Source organism: Pecten maximus, chromosome 8 (assembly GCF_902652985.1).
Source record: "Pecten maximus chromosome 8, xPecMax1.1, whole genome shotgun sequence".
NCBI classification, from domain to species: domain Eukaryota; kingdom Metazoa; phylum Mollusca; class Bivalvia; order Pectinida; family Pectinidae; genus Pecten; species Pecten maximus.
Genome location: NC_047022.1, coordinates 35,082,581 through 35,098,409, shown reverse-complemented (window position 1 = coordinate 35,098,409; position 15,829 = coordinate 35,082,581). Strand labels below are relative to the sequence as shown.

General features: G+C 41.6%; 1 protein-coding gene across 1 annotated transcript in view; it reads right to left on the bottom strand.

The window, feature by feature from the left end:
* Positions 1–11,764, bottom strand: part of LOC117333318 (transient receptor potential cation channel subfamily M member-like 2) — a 78,359-nt gene extending 66,595 nt beyond the window's left edge. Inside the window, exon 1 of the mRNA XM_033892559.1 lies at positions 11,076–11,764. The gene's annotated coding sequence lies outside the window, so the exon portion shown is untranslated. The remainder of the gene's footprint in view (positions 1–11,075) is intronic.
* Between the last annotated feature and the right edge of the window lie 4,065 nt (positions 11,765–15,829).

Genomic DNA, 15,829 nt, shown 5'->3' with positions numbered 1-15,829 from the left:
GCCCCCCTTTTTATACCTACCTTCTATTAACGAAAACACTTTTTTCCCCCAAAGGGTTATTTTTTTTACACCTAACCTGATCTAGTTAGGTGACGTATACTCTCCACTTTATACTCCCCACTAACCTGACCTAGTTAGGTGATGTATACTACCCACTAACCTGGCCTAGTTAGGTGACGTATACTCTCCACTTTATACTCCCCACTAACCTGACCTAGTTAGGTGATGTATACTCCCCACTAACTTGACTTAGTTAGGCGACGTATACTACCCACTAACCTGATCTTGTTAGGCGACGTTTACTCTCCACTTTATACTCTCCACTGACCTGACCAAGTTAGGTGACGTATACTCTCAAACTTTATACTCCCCACTAACCTGATCTAGTTAGGTGACGTATACTCTCCACTTTATACTACCACTAACCTTATCTAGTTAGGTGACGTTTACTCTCCACTTTATATTACCACTAACCTGATCTAGTTAGGTGACGTATACTACCCACTTTATACTCTCACTAACCTGATCTAGTTAGGTGACGTATACTCTCCATTTTATACTCTCACTAACCTGGCCTAGTTAGGTGACGTATACTCTCCACTTTATACTCCCCACTAACCTGGCCTAGTTAGGTGACGTATACTCTCCGTTTTATACTCCCCACTAACCTGACCTAGTTAGGTGATGTATACTCCCCACTAACCTGACCTAGTTAGGTGACGTATACTACCCACTTTATACTCCCCACTAACCTGACCTAGTTAGGTGACGTATACTCTCCACTTTATACTCCCCACTAACCTGATCTAGTTAGGTGACGTTTACTCTCCACTTTATACTACCACTAACCTTATCTAGTTAGGTGACGTATACTCTCCACTTTATACTCTCACTAACCTGATCGTGTTAGGTGATGTATACTCCCCACTAACCTGATCTAGTTAGGTGACGTATACTCTCCACGTTATACTCCCCACTAACCTGATCTAGTTAGGTGACGTTTACTCTCCACTTTATACACCCCACTAACCTGACCCAGTTAAGTGATGTATACTCTCCACTTTATACTACCACTAACCTGATCTAGTTAGGTGACGTATACTCTCCACTTTATACTCCCCACTAACCTGATCTAGTTAGGTGATGTATACTACCCACTTTATACTCTCACTAACCTGATCTAGTTAGGTGACGTATACTCTCCACTTTATACTCCCCACTAACCTGATCTAGTTAGGTGACGTATACTCTCCACTTTATACTCCCCACTAACCTGACCTAGTTAGGTGACGTATACTCTCCACTTTATACTACCACTAACCTGATCTAGTTAGGTGACGTATACTCTCCACTTTGTACTGCCACTAATCTGATCCAGTTAGGTGACGTATACTCTCCACTTGATACACCCCACTAACCTGACCCAGTTAAGTGATGTATACTCTCCACTTTATAATACCACTAACCTGATCTAGTTAGGTGACGTATACTCTCCACTTTATACTCCCCACTAACCTGGCCTAGTTAGGTGACGTTTACTCTCCACTTTATACTACCACTAACCTGATCTAGTTAGGTGACGTATACTCTCCACGTTATACTCCCCACTAACCTGATCTAGTTAGGTGACGTTTACTCTCCACTTTATACACCCCACTAACCTGACCCAGTTAAGTGATGTATACTCTCCACTTTATAATACCACTAACCTGATCTAGTTAGGTGACGTATACTCTCCACTTTATACTCCCCACTAACCTGATCTAGTTAGGTCACGTATACTACCCACTTTATACTCTCACTAACCTGATCTAGCTAGGTGACGTATACTCTCCACTTTATACTCTCACTAACCTGATCTAGTTAGGTGACGTATACTCTCCACTTTATACTCCCCACTAACCTTATCTAGTTAGGTGACGTATACTCTCCACTTTATACTACCACTAACCTGATCTAGTTAGGTGACGTATACTCTCCACTTTATACTACCACTAACCTTATCTAGTTAGGTGACGTATACTCTCCACTTTGTACTCCCACTAATCTGATCCAGTTAGGTGACGTATACTCTCCACTTGATACACCCCACTAACCTGACCCAGTTAAGTGATGTATACTCTCCACTTTATAATACCACTAACCTGATCTAGTTAGGTGACGTATACTCTCCACTTTATACACCCCACTAACCTGATCTAGTTAGGTGACGTATACTCTCCACTTTATACTCTCCACTAGATGACGTATGCTTTCCACTTATTTATAAAAGAGACCACTTAAATTATCGATATCAGAAGTGCAATTAAATTCAATATGTCCCCCGGATCAGAATCATTGTATAGACACTTCGAAATCAGAATTTTAGTAAATAACCTTCCAGATTAGAGTAATAGTGTAGACACTTCCAGATCAGAATTACAGTGTAGACACTTCCAGATCAGAATTACATTACAGACACCTCCAGATCATAATTATGGTATAGACGCTTCCAGATCAGAGTTATAGTGTAGACGCCTCCAGATCAGAATTATAATATAGACACTTCCAGATCAGAATTGTAGCATAGACGCTTCCAGATCAGAATTGTAGCATAGACACTTCCAGATCAGAATTATAGTGTAGACACTTCCAGATCAGAATTATAATATAGACACTTCTATATTAGAGTTATAATATAGACACTTCCAGATCAGAATTATAGTATAGACACTTCCAGATCAGAATTATAATATAGACACTTCCAGATCAGAAATATAGTATAGACACTTCCAGATGAGAATTATAGTATAGACACTTCCAGGTCAGAATTATAGTACAGACACCTCCAGATCAGAATTATAGTATAAACACTTCCTGATCAGAATTGTAGCATAGATAATTCCAGATCAGAATTATGATATAGACACTTCTATATTAGAGTTATAGTGTAGACACTTCCAGATCAGAATTACAGTACAGACACCTCCAGATCAGAGTTATAGTGTAGACACTTCCATATCAGAATTACAGTATATACACTTCTAGAACAGAATTATAGTTTTTCTGACATAGTTGACATTGATACTGCCAACTCAATCGAATAACTTTTATAATTTTAAATAATTGAATATTAACGTTACTGATCAGAGGCAGCATTACAACTGATTTTACTCTCCGATAAAAAATGCATGTAACACTATTGATTTATCGATAATTCGATCGTAACGATGACACAGGCTCGTGTGATCTTGACACTGACGTTACTATGGCGCCAAGATACAGGCTCGTGTGATCTGGACACTGACTTTAATATGGCGCCTAGATACAGGCTCGTGTGATCTGGACACTGACTTTAATATGGCGCCTAGACACAGGCTCGTGTGATCTGGACACTGACTTTAATATGGCGCCTAGACACAGGCTCGTGTGATCTGGACACTGCCATTAATATGGCGCCTAGATACAGGCTCGTGTGATCTGGACACTGACTGTAATATGGCGCCTAGACACAGGCTCGTGTTATCTGGACACTGACTGTAATATGGCGCCTAGACACAGGCTCATGTGATCTGGACACTGTCTTTAATATGGCGCCTAGACACAGGCTCATGTGATCTGGACACTGACTGTCATATGGCGCCTAGACATAGGCTCGTGTGATCTGGACACTGTCTTTAATATGGCGTCTAAACACAGGCTCATTTGATCTGGAAACTGACTGTAATATGGCGCCTAGACACAGGCTCGTGTGATCTGGACACTGACTGTAATATGGCGCCTAGATATAGGCTCGTGTGATCTGGACACTGACTTTAATATGGCGCCTAGACACAGGCTCGTGTGATCTGGACACTGCCATTAATATGGCGCCTAGATACAGGCTCGTGTGATCTGGATACTGACTGTAATATGGCGCCTAGACACAGGCTCGTGTTATCTGGACACTGACTGTAATATGGCGCCTTAACACAGACTCGTGTGATCTGGACACTGTCTTTAATATGGCGCCTAGACACAGGCTCATGTGATCTGGACACTGTCTTTAATATGGCGCCTAGACACAGGCTCATGTGATCTGGACACTGACTGTAATATGGCGCCTAGACATAGGCTCGTGTGATCTGGACACTGTCTTTAATATGGCGCCTAAACACAGGCTCATTTGATCTGGACACTGTCTTTAATATGGCGCCTAGACACAGGCTCATGTGATCTGGACACTGACTGTAATATGGCGCCTAGACATAGGCTCGTGTGATCTGGACACTGTCTTTAATATGGCGCCTAAACACAGGCTCATTTGATCTGGACACTGACTGTAATATGGCGCCTAGACACAGGCTTGTGTGATCTGGACACTGACTGTAATATGGCGCCTAGATATAGGCTCGTGTGATCTGGACACTGACTTTAGTATGGCGCCTAGATACATGCTCATGTGATCTGGACACTGTCTTTAATAAGGCGCCTAGATACAGGCTCGTGTGATCTGGACACTCACTTTAATATGGCGCCTTGACACAGGCTCGTGTTATCTGGACACTGACTGTAATATGGCGCCTAAACACAGACTCGTGTGATCTGGACACTGTCTTTAATATGGCGCCTAGAAACAGGCTCATGTGATCTGGACACTGTCTTTAATATGGCGCCTAGACACAGGCTCATGTGATCTGGACACTGACTTTAGTATGGCGCCTAGACACAGGCTCGTGTGATCTGGACACTGACTTTAACATGGCGCCTTGACACAGGTTCGTGTGATCTTGACGCTAACTTTAATATGGCGCCTAGACACAGGTCCATGTGATCTGGACACTGTCTTTAATATGGCGCCTAGACACAGGCTCGTGTGATCTGGACACTGACTGTAATATGGCGCCTAGACATAGGCTCGTGTGATCTGGACACTGACTTTAATATGGCGTCTAGATACAGGCTCGTGTGATCTGGACACTGACTTTAATATGGCGCCTAAACACAGGCTCATGTGATCTGGACACTGACTTTAATATGGCGCCTAGATACTGGCTCGTGTTATCTGGACACTGACTTTAATATGGCGCCTAGACACAGGCTCGTGTGATTTGGACACTGACTTTAATATGGCGCCTAGATACAGGCTCGTGTGATCTGGACACTGACTTTAATATGGCGCCTTAGATATATAGGCTCATATGATCTGGACACTGCTTTTGATATGGCGCCTAGACAAAGACCACGACATTGCGGTTAATATGGCGCCTAAACATAGGCTCATGTGATCTGGACACTGACTTTAATATGGCGCCTAGACACAGGCTCATATGATCTGGACACTGACTTTAATATGGCGCCTAGATAGAGGCTCGTGTGATCTGGACACTGACGTTAATATGGCGTCTAGATACAGGCTCGTGTGATCTGGACACTGACTTTAATATGGCGCCTAAACACAGGCTCATGTGATCTGGACACTGACGTTAATATGGCGCCTAGATACAGGCTCGTGTGATCTGGACACTGACTTTAATATGGCGCCTAGACACAGGCTCGTGTGATCTAGACACTGAATTTAATATGGCGCCTAGATACTGGCTCGTGTGATCTTGACACTGAATTTAATATGGCGCCTAGACACATGCTTGTGTGATCTGGACACTGTCTTTAATATGGCGCCTTGACACAGGCTCATGTGATCTGGACACTGACTTTAACATGGCGCCTTGACACAGGTTCGTGTGATCTTGACGCTAACTTTAATATGGCGCCTAGACACAGGCTCATGTGATCTGGACACTGACTTTAATATGGCGTCTAGATACAGGCTCGTGTGATCTGGACACTGACTTTAATATGGCGCCTAAACACAGGCTCATGTGATCTGGACACTGTCTTTAATATGGCGTCTAAACACAGGCTCATTTGATCTGGAAACTGACTGTAATATGGCGCCTAGACACAGGCTCGTGTGATCTGGACACTGACTGTAATATGGCGCCTAGATATAGGCTCGTGTGATCTGGACACTGACTTTAATATGGCGCCTAGACACAGGCTCGTGTGATCTGGACACTGCCATTAATATGGCGCCTAGATACAGGCTCGTGTGATCTGGATACTGACTGTAATATGGCGCCTAGACACAGGCTCGTGTTATCTGGACACTGACTGTAATATGGCGCCTAAACACAGACTCGTGTGATCTGGACACTGTCTTTAATATGGCGCCTAGACACAGGCTCATGTGATCTGGACACTGTCTTTAATATGGCGCCTAGACACAGGCTCATGTGATCTGGACACTGACTGTAATATGGCGCCTAGACATAGGCTCGTGTGATCTGGACACTGTCTTTAATATGGCGCCTAAACACAGGCTCATTTGATCTGGACACTGTCTTTAATATGGCGCCTAGACACAGGCTCATGTGATCTGGACACTGACTGTAATATGGCGCCTAGACATAGGCTCGTGTGATCTGGACACTGTCTTTAATATGGCGCCTAAACACAGGCTCATTTGATCTGGACACTGACTGTAATATGGCGCCTAGACACAGGCTTGTGTGATCTGGACACTGACTGTAATATGGCGCCTAGATATAGGCTCGTGTGATCTGGACACTGACTTTAGTATGGCGCCTAGATACATGCTCATGTGATCTGGACACTGTCTTTAATAAGGCGCCTAGATACAGGCTCGTGTGATCTGGACACTCACTTTAATATGGCGCCTTGACACAGGCTCGTGTTATCTGGACACTGACTGTAATATGGCGCCTAAACACAGACTCGTGTGATCTGGACACTGTCTTTAATATGGCGCCTAGAAACAGGCTCATGTGATCTGGACACTGTCTTTAATATGGCGCCTAGACACAGGCTCATGTGATCTGGACACTGACTTTAGTATGGCGCCTAGACACAGGCTCGTGTGATCTGGACACTGACTTTAACATGGCGCCTTGACACAGGTTCGTGTGATCTTGACGCTAACTTTAATATGGCGCCTAGACACAGGTCCATGTGATCTGGACACTGTCTTTAATATGGCGCCTAGACACAGGCTCGTGTGATCTGGACACTGACTGTAATATGGCGCCTAGACATAGGCTCGTGTGATCTGGACACTGACTTTAATATGGCGTCTAGATACAGGCTCGTGTGATCTGGACACTGACTTTAATATGGCGCCTAAACACAGGCTCATGTGATCTGGACACTGACTTTAATATGGCGCCTAGATACTGGCTCGTGTTATCTGGACACTGACTTTAATATGGCGCCTAGACACAGGCTCGTGTGATTTGGACACTGACTTTAATATGGCGCCTAGATACAGGCTCGTGTGATCTGGACACTGACTTTAATATGGCGCCTTAGATATATAGGCTCATATGATCTGGACACTGCTTTTGATATGGCGCCTAGACAAAGACCACGACATTGCGGTTAATATGGCGCCTAAACATAGGCTCATGTGATCTGGACACTGACTTTAATATGGCGCCTAGACACAGGCTCATATGATCTGGACACTGACTTTAATATGGCGCCTAGATAGAGGCTCGTGTGATCTGGACACTGACGTTAATATGGCGTCTAGATACAGGCTCGTGTGATCAGGACACTGACTTTAATATGGCGCCTAAACACAGGCTCATGTGATCTGGACACTGACGTTAATATGGCGCCTAGATACAGGCTCGTGTGATCTGGACACTGACTTTAATATGGCGCCTAGACACAGGCTCGTGTGATCTAGACACTGAATTTAATATGGCGCCTAGATACTGGCTCGTGTGATCTTGACACTGAATTTAATATGGCGCCTAGACACATGCTTGTGTGATCTGGACACTGTCTTTAATATGGCGCCTTGACACAGGCTCATGTGATCTGGACACTGACTTTAACATGGGGCCTTGACACAGGTTCGTGTGATCTTGACGCTAACTTTAATATGGCGCCTAGACACAGGCTCATGTGATCTGGACACTGACTTTAATATGGCGTCTAGATACAGGCTCGTGTGATCTGGACACTGACTTTAATATGGCGCCTAAACACAGGCTCATGTGATCTGGACACTGACTTCAATATGGCGCCTAGATACTGGCTCGTGTGATCTGGACACTGACTTTAATATGGCGCCTAGATACAGGCTCGTGTGATCTGGACACTGACTTTAATATGGCGCCTTAGATATATAGGCTCATATGTACTGGACACTGCTTTTGATATGGCGCCTAGACAAAGACCACGACATTGCGGTTAATATGGCGCCTAAACATAGGCTCATGTGATCTGGACACTGACTTCAATATGGCGCCTAGATACTGGCTCGTGTGATCTGGACACTGACTTTAATATGGCGCCTAGATACAGGCTCGTGTGATCTGGACACTGACTTTAATATGGCGCCTAAACACAGGCTCATGTGATCTGGACACTGACTTCAATATGGCGCCTAGATACTGGCTCGTGTGATCTGGACACTGACTTTAATATGGCGCCTAGATACAGGCTCGTGTGATCTTTACACTGACTTTAATATGGCGCCTTAGATATATAGGCTCATATGTACTGGACACTGCTTTTGATATGGCGCCTAGACAAAGACCACGACATTGCGGTTAATATGGCGCCTAAACATAGGCTCATGTGATCTGGACACTGACTTTAATATGGCGCCGAGACACAGGCTCCTGTGATCTGGACACTGACTTTAATATGGCGCCTAGATACAGACTCGTGTGATCTGGACACTGACTTTAATATGGCGCCTAGATACAGGCTCGTGTGATCTGGACACTGACTTTAATATGGCGCCTAGACACAGGCTCGTGTGATCTGGACACTGACTTTAATATGGCGCCTAGACACAGGCTCGTGTGATCTGGACACTCACTTTAATATGGCGCCTATATACAGGCTCGTGTGATCTGGACACTGACTTTGATACTTCGCATTGATACATACCCGTGTGATTTAAGCTCGACCTATCGCATGGTGTACCCAGGTCCGTGAGATCTTTCAATGCAGAATCTCACCACAGGCACGTGTGTTTCTATGCCGGTAATGATTTGGTTTTGGTTTTTGTAAACACACACACAGGCAACAAGGTCTGTTTAAACAAATGAGGTCATTGTCAAATCGAGGCGCCAGTACTACATGTCAATTATTCAGACGCGGCCATTAAATTGCCGTCAAACGTTCAGAATTCTGCCCACCACAATCTGGTAGGCGATTCCTAGTATTTTAGCAAGCTGCAAATAGGATCATGTTCCGGAAAATGTATCTCATTCCTTTTATTTTTTTTTTTTTTTTATTGTCAATTTTATGTGTATTAAACGTGGCAATAAATATTCAAACAAAGCATACGCAATAATTGTACGGCAATGAATAGCTAAAAATATCTCAGTCATATAATGTGTTTATTTCACTACAAATTTAAAAGCTTATTTGATTTATTGTCCGTTTGAAATTAACACATGACTGATCCAAACGTTCGTGTCTCATTCTCGTTAAATATTCATGATGTAAACCAGAGCTAACTTATGAACTTTGAATATAATAACAAACCTATTCCTATTGATGTGATTACTGTCAGTCTAAGTCAAAAACTAGGCTTAAGTTTTTTTTGTTTTTTTTTTTTCAATGGAGGGACCGCGGAAATGGAGAAGGACGTGTAATGAAGGTTGGGACAGGATTATTGGGGGAATGGTAGGGGAGGGGAAAATGGAAGGGGCAAGGGAAATGGAGGGAACAGGGGAGGGGAACTGGGAAAATTGAGGGGAGCGGGGGAGCTAGAAAAATGGAAGGGGAGCAAGAGAAATGGAAGAGACCCGGGAAATAAAGGGGACAAGGGAAATGGAAGGGGCAAAGGAAATACAGGGGGAAAGGATTAATGGGGGAGGGGCAGGGGAGGGGGAAATTGAGGTAACAGCGGAAATGGAGGGGGCAAGGTAATGGAGGGGAACTGGATTAAAGGGGAGTGACAGGGGAGGGAACAAATGGAGGGTACAGTGGAAATGGAGGGGGGGGCAAAGGAAATGGAGAGGAACTGGATTAATGGGGGTGACAGGGGAGGGAGAGGGGAGGGAACAGTGGAAATGGAGGGGGCAAAGGAAATGGAGAGGAACTGGATTAATGGGGGAGGGACAGGGGAGGGAGAGGGGAGGGAACAAATGGAGGGTACAGTGGAAATGGGGGGGGGGCAAAGGAAATGGAGGGGAATCGGATTGATGGGGGAGGGACAGGGGAGGGAGCAATGGAAATGGAGGGGACAGTGGAAATGGAGGGGGCTGGGAAAATGGAAGGGGCAAGGGAAATGGAGGGCACCAGGGAAATAGAGGGGACGGTGGAAATGGAGGGGGACTGGGAAAATTGAGGAGGGACAGAGGAGAAGAACTGAAAATCGAGGAGGACCCAAGCTATTGTGACAGACAGGAGAGAGGAACTAGTGAAGTGAAGGTGGGGACAGGGAAAACAGAGGAGGGGCAAGGGAGAGGAAATGGGTAAATGGATGGGAGGACAAGTGAAAGGGAAGAGATGTACAAAGAGAAACAAATGTTGAAAGAAATCTTTTTTTTTTTCAATTTCATTTTTTAGAATGCACATACATACTTGCCTTATTGTTAATCTAAAATCTAATAAAGACACAATAAGCAGTGTTTTAAATAAGATAAATCTTCAATTTTATTCTGACATTAATTGTTTCTTTTAAGAACATATGTTTTAAGTTAAAACCGATTAAGTTTAAATTTCTCCATATTTTTAATTTTTAGCTGAAACTAGCAATTGGTTTTCACGTGCCCTCAAGAAATGTTGAGGACAGTATATGTGCAATCATTTTAGAAATCATTTAGTTCTAAGGTCGTAAGAGTGGTGTTAGTACAGCACAGTACAAAGGTCTTTAAGTGTTTCGGTTTTTGACTTTTGAATAGTGGCTGGGTGTTTAACGTAACAACGTGAAACGAAATAGCGATAACATACATTAATTCGGCTATCAGTTTAAGGTACGAGATAGCAGGCACCTACCCAGAACCTGGCCATATTTATCTTTAAGTGGACAACAGATTTACACCTGGAAATCTAACTCAACTTACCTGTGTACTGAAATAACAGGTGAAATTCCAATTTGTACGTCAGGAATTCATGTATAAACACAAATATGGACGTATTCTCCTAGCTTCGGATTAGAACATGTCTCCTTCAGTTCGTCCCTCACATATCATCATATGTGATGTGGAATATTGGTTTCACCTCGTATCATACATATCTGAATTTTAACAGGTTTCAAAATTTCAAATTAAAATTGTTATATTTTTTTAATCCTTCGATGATGTCAAAGTTCTGTTGTAAAAAAGATACAAACGACAGACGGAATCGAAACAAAAATCACGTTTTCCAGACACTCGTATGGGAACACATCATATGAATCACGAAAAACATCTCCATTCGAAAGTTCGTTTCATTTCTCCTGCTCGTCAGGTATAATCTGCACGTATATAGGTATATACATGTATATCCCTTTTAGGGGTGTACTGGGCTAGGTACAGACATTTTGGAATACCACATTGTGACAACCGACTATAAAATTGTTCAATTGGTATCACGGCTTCCTGTCCCTACCATTTACCTGACATTCTGGCCACTTACGTTAAATCAATACCACAGGTGTGACACCGCCATCTTTGGCCCGCTTGATCAACCACGGCAATGAAACATAGTCAGATAAAATGAACGAGCACTTGTGTACGTCTGGCGTGGTTTGGTTTGATTCCAGATCGCACACGAATTGAAATTAAAAATCACCTGATATACCTGGTAATTATATTCTACTTATCTGTCAGGTACAAACGATATACCTGGGTTGTGTAATTCTCCATGCAGTGACGATTTCAAAGGAATGTTTTATCTACCGACTTTTGGTATGGACGAGGACAAACCTTTTTTTCTATTGGTGTATATTGTGTTTTTTGTAGCTTTATGAAACATCTTCCCCGTTAATATATATTTTATTGGATTCGTACCAGACACCATTCCTTTGATGACAAAGTCAATATAGAAAATACCTATTTCTGAACTAGTCTGTAGAGACAGTTTAATTGGGTTATCTGACTGAATGTGAGCGTTTTGAAATATTTTTGTTTCCAGATTATTATTATTATGGAATTACAATTGAGTGTAGACTAAAGGTTACACCCAAGTGCACTCCGAGTGCACTCCATTTCCAAATGTATGTGAGAATTTTAAATTTTACAATAACATATAATTCTATTTATCAAATTTAATCTAAAGAACATTCAACGACATCTTGTTATTCTTCAGAATGTAAACACTGGGAAGAAAACCAGTTAAAGTGAAGATTTATAAAGGAATTTTAAACCTAGAATAAAAGCACTAAGAAGGGTGCTCTGGAATATCTCGCTTTTTATGTTCGTCTAACAACATTGTATTTATTTGTTCACAGGTCGATTCCAGAGCCTTGTTTTTTTTTGTTTTTTTTTTATTATTTAATGACACATCGCATAGTCCGGCCCTGCAGGTAGAGCGTAAGAACTGTACCGGCTGCCCAACCATTGCATGATCATAAGAAGCCACTGAACTTTTATCCTCTTTCTAAACAACTATATTATTTCTAACGCATCTCTTGACACTGCCTCAGGCTTGCTCTTTAGTTGAGCGTTCACCTGATTTGAAGGTCTTGGGTCCTGTCCCACTGGGGTCTGTATAATGTGATTGGATAGCTATAGGGTGTCACCCAAAAACACACAACACGCAATCATCTCGCGCACAGGGGGGGCGGGGGGGGGGGGTGGGGGGGGGGGGGCGCCCTGAATTAACCATAGCTGTTGATATGACGTTAAACAATACAAACAATACAGGCCATAGCCCTTGGTCATCGTGATTTAAATCGCTGTTTATTTCCTGAGCCAATGCGATTCCATTTCGAAATCAATCTCTTGAGCCCGCTTACTTTAACTCATAGCCAGCCTGTCGAGTCCCTGTGATTTAAGCCGGGTGTTTGTCTGGACACTGATACACTGATCCATGAGCTTTGATATTTCAAGAAGTAGAAATAAGAATTAATGAAAGCAAATTACGTGATTTGTAGCGTTTGAATAGCAGTGCCTGCGCCTGGGGCAACGGTTATCCCCTGTATAATGCTGTCTGATGTAAACACAGGAGTTCAACAGATGAAATGATCACTTGTAGGTCGGATCTATGATCATGGAAATAAACGACAAAGTTGTCAACCGCTAGTCATTTCATAATAATAAGCGTGGAAATGTTTTTCTACCACAATACGCTGTGCTATTCTACTCTCAAGTCATTGTATAAATGACCTGACTGTTGGATAAATATATGACCTTCCGCTCTTTTGAATGGTCAAGAATTCGAAATTTGACCCAAGCAGCAATTGTTATTGACGTCATCAATAATCGAATGATGTCACATCACCGGGTCCCGGACGTCACCGGTACACTTTATGTGCAGGTTAAACAACGAGTGATTGTTAGATATGGAATTTATTTCACACTCGTGTCTTTTGTAACTTTTAAAAAATAATTTACTCGTGTGAAATAAATTCCATATCAAACAATCACTCGTTGTGTAACCTCTATATATATCGTGTGTTACAAGTTTGTTTATATTGTGTGTGGTATATGTACACGTTTACAAGTTTGTTTATATTGTGTGTGGTATATGTACACGTTTACAAGTTTGTATATATTGTGTGTGGTATATGTTCACGTTTACAAGTTTGTTTATATTGTGTGTGGTATATGTTCACGTTTACAAGTTTGTTTATACTGTGTGTGGTATATGTTCACGTTTACAAGTTTGTATATATTTTGTGTGGTATGTGTTACTGTTTACAAGTTTGTTTATACTGTGTGTGGTATATGTTCACGTTTACAAGTTTGTTTATATTGTGTGTGGTATATGTTCACGTTTACAAGTTGTATTATACTGTGTGTGGTATATGTTCACGTTTACAAGTTTGTTTATACTGTGTGTGGTATATGTTCACGTTTACAAGTTTGTTTATACTGTGTGTGGTATATGTTCACGTTTACAAGTTTGTATATACTGTGTGTGGTATATGTTCACGTTTACAAGTTTGTTTATACTGTGTGTGGTATATGTACACGTTTACAAGTTTGTTTATATTGTGTGTGGTATATGTTCACGTTTACAAGTTTGTTTATACTGTGTGTGGTATATGTACACGTTTACAAGTTTGTATATATTGTGTGTGGTATATGTACACGTTTACAAGTTTGTATATATTGTGTGTGGTGTATGTTCACGTTTACAAGTTTGTATATACTGTGTGTGGTATATGTTCACGTTTACAAGTTTGTATATATTGTGTGTGGTATATGTTCACGTTTACAAGTTTGTATATATTGTGTGTGGTATATGTACACGTTTACAAGTTTGTATATACTGTGTGTGGTATATGTTCACGTTTACAAGTTTGTTTATACTGTGTGTGGTATGTGTACACGTTTACAAGTTTGTATATATTGTGTGTGGTATATGTTCACGTTTACAAGTTTGTTTATATTGTGTGTGGTATATGTTCACGTTTACAAGTTTGTATATATTGTGTGTTGTATATGTTCACGTTTACAAGTTTGTATATATTGTGTGTTGTATATGTTCACGTTTACAAGTTTGTATATATTGTGTGTGGTATATGTTCACGTTTACAAGTTTGTATATATTGTGTGTGGTGTATGTTCACGTTTACAAGTTTGTATATATTGTGTGTGGTGTATGTTCACGTTTACAAGTTTGTATATATTGTGTGTGGTATATGTACACGTTTACAAGTTTGTATATATTGTGTGTGGTGTATGTTGAATACAATCGTTAAGGCTAAATAGCAGAATAATGTTGAATTTTAAACACGAATAAATATCTCAAAACTTGCACAAAAATAATCATGTAATATACCAATATGTCTGTGTGGACTTTTAGTTCCTTACAATCACCAATGATTTTCTGTAGATGCTATCAGTTTCTCCATCAGTTCACCGATTCATCTCCTGCTTTAGACGTGAGAGATTTCTCTGTCAACCCCTAGAGTATGACAGATTTCACGCGCTAACCCTCTAAACCTTAAGTACTTCTGGAACTACTTTTTAAGTGACGTCACTATGGTTCCTGCGTTGTTATTTAATGTTGAATATGCGTAAGAGACAAACGGTCTTATGAAATGACGAGCTGTACTATTGTTAAAATCAGAATAGTTTCACTGATACCTTATTTTCGTGTCTGTTTAATAGATATTGTGAATTATTTCTAGACCTATATTTTCTTGTGTAATGATATTGGTTTGCATTTGTTTGAGACTTTGATGGGTACTTCTTCAAATGAGGATATTTACAAACAGACATTGATCACCGATGGGATATGCATTTATTTAAAGTTGTAGGAAAAAAATAATCATTCCCTACCTAGGGAGTGTGGCACAGAAATCTCGACTCTAGGGGTAATTCATGAATGTCCAACGCTAGGCAAGCCTCGGGTAGGACATTCATGAATTCGAGTTGAGATCGGTAATTCATTCTAGTATGACCTCAAATCGATTCCATCCGTATGTCGAACCAGAATTTAAGATATGACATATTTGTTGTACACCCGATTTGTTGTACTGTGAGAACTTTCACCCGGCCGGCGGGGGTTCGATTTTCTTATTAAATAGGAGTGTTCTATTTCCTCCTTCAGTAAGACGCCGTGAGTACCTCAGACGAGAAGGATACATAAACGTTGTATCTATGTAGATTGTTGTACTGAACAAAGTGTTTTGGTTAGCATTGTATGTCCCAAAAGGACATTGGTA